We start from the raw sequence: 7,418 nt of genomic DNA on the forward strand, positions 1-7,418 counted from the left end.
ATTGAATCTATGCCTTTTTTTAAAGGGTGCAGGGGAGAAAGCTAGAATGCGAGATTTCTATGCTCAGGCAGGAGAGTAAAAAACAACACCCCTGCCTGTCAGAAGCAGGGAAAAGGTGCTGCCTAGGGTCCCAAATGCCCCTCACCCCAAGATTTGTCAATTGCCCCATCTGGCCCCTATCAAGAATCATTCAGGCTGCCTCCAAGGTGCTAGCAGTTCAGCCAATGGCAGAGGGGAGACTCTTAGGTCAGCTGGGCTGAGGCAAGGAGTGGAGAGCACATGGTGAGTTGCTGATAGAAGGTAGGGGATTTTCCTTTCTCCCTTTGCCTTCCTAGCTGCTGTATGGTCCTTGAGCATACAAAGCTACCATATTGAGTTAAATCAGTGGTCTACCTAGCCTAATAATGTCTATTCTGACTGGCAGCAGCTTTCTCATAGACCTTGCTTCCAGAGGGATTGAACCTGTTCTTTAGCATACAAAGCACATGCTCTGTGACATCCTTTGTCCATAAGAACTCTTGAGGCAGACTTTCTGTCCTCAGATTTCAGATGTGAGTGTCTTTTGTGGAAGAAAGGGATGGGAAACTTGTGTGCCTCAGGGGGCAGTGCTTTCCCCGATGTTGTTTAACATCTACATGCGCCCCCTTGCCCAGATTGCCAGGAGGTGTGGGCTGGGTTGCCATCAATATGCTGATGACACCCAGCTCTATCTGATGTTGGGCGGCCGGTCGGGCTCCGACCCAGAAGATCTGAACCGGGCTGTGGGTGGGTGGCTCAGGCTGAGCCGGCTGAAACAACCCAGCGAAGACGGAGGTCCTGTGCCTGAGTCAGAGCGGACTGGGGTTGGGACTCCCTCTCCTGACCTTCGATGGGGCGCGTTGGTGCCAGCATCGAAGGTTAGGAGTTTGGGAGCGCTCCTGGATCCCTCCTTAACTATGGAGGCCCAGGTGGCAACCACTGCCAGATTGGCATTTTATCATCTTAGGCTGATTCGGCAGTTGGTTCCCTTCCTTGGTCGCGATGACCTGGCTACAGTGATCTATGCGACGGTCACCTTGAGGTTAGACTACTGTAATCCTCTCTACATCGGGCTGCCTTTGGTGCAGATCCGGAAGCTGCAGCTAGTGCAGAATGCGGCAGCCAGGCTGATGATGGATCTCCCCAACTGGGAGCGCATCCAGCCTGGGCTGAAAGTGCTGCACTGGCTGCCAATAGCATACAGAATCCGTTTCAAAGTGCTGGTTCTTACCTTTAAAGCCCTATATGGCCAGGGTCCGACTTACCTGAGGGACCGCCTTTCCCCACATATACCCCCAAGAGCACTTCGGTCCGGGGCACAACATCGCCTGGTGGTTCCAGGCCCCCAGGAGGCAAGGCTTGCTGTCACTAGGGCCAGGTCCTTTTCGGTGGCGGCCCCTACCTGGTGGAACGAGCCCTCGGAGGAGATCAGGGCCCTGCGGGACCTTATGCAGTTCCGCAGGGCCTGTGAGACAGAGCTCTTCCACCAGGCTTTCACATAGGGGTCGCCACTACCACCGCCACCAATGATGTGGACAACTTCGGGGTTAAGGATGGCTCGGGAAGATCTACCACAATTTTTGCGTGACTGATACCACCGGACTTACTTGCTTGGGATCAGCTATAAGACAATATCTTCTCCGGAGAACTGTCTGTTTACCATCATGGCATACATCCGGGGACCATCTTGTTTTAATTGAGTATTATTGTTGTTGTAATAGTTATAATGTTTTTTTTATTGCTTTTACCATGTTTTATATGGGCTTTGCCCCTTGTAAGCCACCCTGAGCTCGCTTTGCGGGGAGGGCAAGGTAAAAATCCCAATAAATAAATAAATAAATAAATAAATAAATAGACCAATTGGCATCCATCATGTAGCTCTCTTCCCCTCTCCAATTACAGCCACCACCACCCCGTATGGTTCTATTCTCATTCCTAGTTGTGGCCACCTTGATTCCATCTTGTCAACTCCAGGTTGGGAAATTACTGGAGATTTTGTGTGTGTGTGTGTGTGTGGGGGGGGGTTGAGTCTGGGGAGGGGCCTCAGCAGGGTACAATGACACACTGCCCACCCTTCAAAGCAGCACCTTTCTCCAGGGAAACTGATCTCTGTAGCTGGAATCCCATCATAATTCCAGGAGATCTCCAGGCCGTACCTGGAGGCTGGCAACCCTACTCCCAGCTTGTGGCTTTGCTGGAATGGAGTGCAACATTCTGATATTCCTTTTAGCCCTGTTGGTGCTGGTGGGTGTAAGAGGAGCCAGGCAGAATCACAGCAGGGCCAGAGAGGCCCCTTAGGCAGAGTGAAAAGGGTCACTGGAAGAAGCACATGATTCTCTTGTGCTCTGCTTCCTGCAGTGCCTCTAGCCATTTAGGGAATGGGCAATCGACACAGTTTCTCCCCTTAGGGTGGACCCCCAGGTAGGCCGTGGATCTTGGCTGTGGTTACCAACCTCCAGGTGGTGGCTGGAGATTTCCCGGGATTAGAACTGATCTCCAAGCAACCGAGATCAGTTCCCCTGGAGAATGTGGCCTCTTTGGAAGACGGGCTCTATGGCGTTATACCGCACTGAAGTCCCTCCCCTCCCCGAACTCCACCCTCCTAGACACCACCCCCCAAATATCCAGGAATTTCCCAACCTGGAGCTGGCAACCCTAGTTATGGCAGGTGTCTAACTCCGCCAGCCGTGACACTGGCCCCGATGCTGCTGTTAATCAGACGTTCTGCCCCGGACATAGTCCCATTTTCAAGCTGCAGTGCAGTTTTGCTTTGTTTCCTCTGTGTTTCCCAGAAAGGACCGCTCAGATATCACAGTGACCCTGGGGGAGTACGAGCTCCAGAAACCGAGTGGCAATGCCGAGAAGATCCGGGTCAGCAACGTAATCGTCAACACTGCATTTTCAGGAACTGGATCGCGGGGGGACATTGCCCTTTTGTGGCTCCAAAGACCCCCGAAATACACCGCCTACATCCTCCCCGTGTGTGTGCCGGATTCCTCGGCTCAGTTCTTCGAGGGCATGGGCTGTTGGGTGACGGGATGGGGACACATCAAGTATGGTGGTGAGGATTTGGGAAGCCAGGTTGGGACAGGGGCTGGGCTCCAAGGAGTAAAGAATTTTGGGAGGGGGAAAAATCATATCAAACAATTCTGATATAGGGTTGCCGACTTTGGCTTGGGAAATTCCTGGAGATTTGGGGGTAGAGCCTGGGGAGGGTGGGAGCTCAGAGGGATGTAATGCCATACAGTTCACCCTCCAAAGCAGCCTTTTTCTCCAGGGGAACTGAGATCTGTAATGTGGTAATCAGTTGTAACTCTGGAGGTCTCCAGGCCCCACCTGGAGGTTGGCAGCCCTAGACCCAAATGCTACTGTATGAGCATATCTATATAGGTGTCATAATGGGAATTTAGGAAGATCCCCCCAGGTCCCACAGAGAACTGATCACAGCCACTTTTCAAGGGACCAGATAGTTTTTATTTACATACAGACAACTTGGGTCAAGAGAGCAGGCGCCCACTGTGGGTGGGGGATGCCTCGCCCCCAAGTGGGCACTTTCTGCCACTGCTCAGCGGGCCAGTAGGTGGGGGAGGGAGAAATGGCACCAAAAAGGGGGGGAACACCATCAATGTTCTGACTTTCTGACCTCACTCCCTGTGTGCTTGGAAGTGATGTCAGCGTGGCGCTGGGGGGATGAGTTTTGGCCAAATGCCAGCAGCACGCTGACATCATTTCCAGTGTGCACAGGAAGTGACATCAGCGGGTCAGCAGCAACAACTCTAGTAGCCATCTTAGCAACCACAACGCAGCTCCTTCCCAGACACCACCATGAAGTAAATGGCCTGTCCTCCAAATACTAAATATTTCTGAACTATAACATTCTCTGTAACTCTTCATCACAAGGACTTGATGAGTTAAGATCTTTGGTGGATTGAAATGTGAAAAATTCTGAACATACACGGGAGAGTTCCAAAGTAAGGAACATGCAACGGAATGGGAAAGTTTCAGAATGACAAGTGGGGGGGGGTGGTCAAATTGGGAGCTTGAATTATGACTGGAATTAAATGACACACAATCTGTTGTCATTTCTGTTTAGAGCTGTTGACTGGCAGGAGAAGAAACAATCCTGCCCCTTTAATAGGGGCTTAATAAGATGTTATTTATCAGGTGATGTTGCCATTGAACTCCATGCTGTGAAAAGCTCCAGCTGCCCATTTCCACACATTTCCAAAGGGGGCAGAACTTTTCAGCTACCTCTCATTTCCATTGACTAATTTCAGTGTTTCAATTCAGCAGCGGTTCGTGACCCATACTGATACCTGAATGAATTAATCACAGGGAGATCAAAATGAATTGCTCCCCACTATGTAAAACAAATCAAAAATATTTCTGTTGACTTTTCTTGTATGATGTATGGTGACCCTATTTGAACTGCAGGCTGTGGAAGGTCAGTAGTTCAGCAGTTCGAGACCCGAGTGTGCCGCATGACGGAGTGAGCTCCCGTCTCCAGTTCCAGCTCCTGCCAACCTAGCAGTTTGAAAGCAAGAAATTGCAAGTAGATAAATAGGGACCACTTCGGTGGGAAGGTAACAGCGTTCCGTGCGCCTTGGTGTTTAGTCATGTCGGCCACATGATCATGGTAAGGTCTTCGGACAGCGCTGCCTCTTCGGCTTTGAAACGGAGATGAGCACCGCAACCCTAGAGTCGGATTCGACTGGCTTTCGAGCAAGGGAACCTTTACCTTTACCTAACAGACTTGCTCAGGTCTTGCAACCGGAGGGCCTTTGTGGCTCCCTTGACTGAGCCAATCCATCCCTTCTTGGGTCTTCCTCTTTTCCTGCCGCCTTCAGCTTTTCCTAGCATTCTTGTCTTGTCATAATGGGACCAAAGTATGATCACCCCAGTCTATTCGTTTTAACTTCTAATGAGAATTCAGGCTTGATTTGATCTAGAATCCGCTTATTTGTAATTTTGGCAGACCACAGTATCGCTAAAGCTCTCCTCCAGCACCACGTTTCAAAAGAATCAGCTTTCTTCCTATGGTTCTTAAAAGAGTCACACCGTAGATGATTTTATTCTTAAATTATTTTTCGTGTGCGTAATCATGTGTACTTAGGTCAGAGGATCTTGGAATGTGTTCCTCTACCTCTTCTCCTTTACTTCAATTCATCTGATTTCATTGATAATGAACTTCATTTTAGTTTATTGCCTTCAACTTTACCATAGCAACATTATCTTCATTTTTGTCTTCATCACACTGTCTTCCTCTCTAGCTTCTGCTTCCACTTGTGGCCTGCTTCCCCACGGAGATAATTCTCGGTGTATCTGAAGTGGTGATGGAACACCCTCACGGACATTTCCCCTACTCTCCCCTTTCCCCACCCCTCTGTGGCTGTCATTCCCCATACCACCACTGGAGGGCACTTTAAAAAAACATCAGGAATAGCAATTCGATTCAAGTCTGGTAGCACCTTCGAGACCAACAAGAGTTTCAACAAGAGTATTGGGAATAGCTTGATCAATATAGGATAAGCCCATTGTAATGACCTATTGTAACAATGTACTAGTTCCTAGCTTTCATTTTTAAAAAAGTTTCCATCCCTTTTTGCTACAGAGTTAGAAGGAGGAATGTGCAGTTGGTACCTTTCCAATTTTATAGCAAACCAGCTAAAAACATTAAGAACACAAGAGAAGCCATGTTGGATCAGGCCAGTGGTCCAGCCAGTCCAACACTCTGTGTCACACAGTGGCCAAAACCCAGGTGCCATCAGGAGATCCATTAATGGGGCCAGAACTCCAAAAACCCTCCCATTGCTGCCCCCCCCAGCACCAAGAATATGGAGCATCACTGCCCCAGACAACATTCCTGAAGAATATCAACTTTCAGTCCCACATGCATTCTCAAACCAAAAATGCTTTTGGAAGAGAGAAGTGCTGTCAAGTCACAGTTGATTTACGATGAACCTGTGGGGCTTTCAAGGCAAAAGACGTTCCGAGGTGGTTTGCCATTGCCTGCCTCCATAATGCAACCCTGGTATTCCTTGGAGGTCTCCCATCCAAATGCTAACCAGGGCTGACCCTGCTTAACTTCTGAGATTTGACGGGACTGGGCTAGCCTGGGCAAAAATGCTTTCATCCTTTTCTAGAATTCTCCAGGGATTGTGTTTGGTGGGTCTACCTAGTAAAGGGGTTAGAAGGGGAGACTGCCACCAATGACTAAGTGCTAGGGATGGGCACGAACCCACAAACGAACCCTGGTTCATAGTTTGCAAACCAGGGGTTCAGGAGAATTTGTCTCCCACAATCTGCCCACAAACCTCCATGTTTTTCATAGAGGTTCATGAGGTTTGTGAGGTTCATGGGAGACGTGTTCTTGGGCTCTGAAGGTATTTAAATGCCTCTAGAGCTTATTTCAGGATCTGGCAGCCCAACACCAGCCAGTGGCCCCACCCAAGTGAGCTTTGGAGCTCACCTCTGGGTCAGGCTGGCCCAGCCTGACTGAGCTCCGAGAGTGAACTCTGGAGCCCATTTCCGGTTGGGGCCTGCACAAAAAAGGGCCTGCCCATATAAGGGCATATAAGGCCTATAATAACCTTAAGAACTCACGCTGGGAGCTCAGTCGAGTCGGGCTGCCCAACTTAACTGAGCTCCGAGAGTGAGCTCTGAAGGCCTATAAGGGCCTTCCCCGAATTCTCTGAACCACAAACCGGTTTGGCAAATGGAGGAGTTTGTTGGAGGTTCGTGGTTCGTGAAACCCTGAACCTCCAATGAACCTCCATTTCCCCAGTTCATGCCCACCCCTACTAGGCACCAATGTTCCCTTTAAGCTCCACAGTGTTGTGAGCAAAAATTCTACTTCATGAGTGAAAAAGCTAGTAGCATTAAAATTGTGGGCACGTCTATATTTGACTATCGCATACATTAATTTCTTCGATTATTTCCATAACTTTGTAAAAATCTCAGAATGAATTCTTTTAAACTATATTTAAAGAATATTTTAAGAATAATTTAAACATTATAAGAGAAAACCGAATCAAGTCAAATTTCGTTACATAAAATGCTGTCATTTAAGGGGGTAGACCTGGCCTCTGGAGAACAGATCTGCCCACCCCTTTGCACTATATTGGTAGACCTGGCCCCCAGAGAACACGTCTATCTGTCCCAGTCCACTATATTGGTAGACCTGGCCTTGAACCGTTGCCCTGCACTGAGCCTTAGAAAACATACCAGCACTTGGGGGGGGGGGCTCTTGTGGTCTACTTTGGGTTTTTTAAAGTGAAATATGACAAATTACAGGTCAAGTATAACAGATGAAACAATCAGTGCCAGAACCCTGCCTAACATAACAAACAGGAAGTTGTTTAAATGTTATCAACCTGCCCAAACTACTTATTTATTCAAAG

This window comes from Gekko japonicus, unplaced genomic scaffold, assembly GCF_001447785.1.
Source record: "Gekko japonicus isolate JY-2015 unplaced genomic scaffold, Gekko_japonicus_V1.1 scaffold1445, whole genome shotgun sequence".
Classification (NCBI taxonomy): Eukaryota; Metazoa; Chordata; class Lepidosauria; order Squamata; family Gekkonidae; genus Gekko; species Gekko japonicus.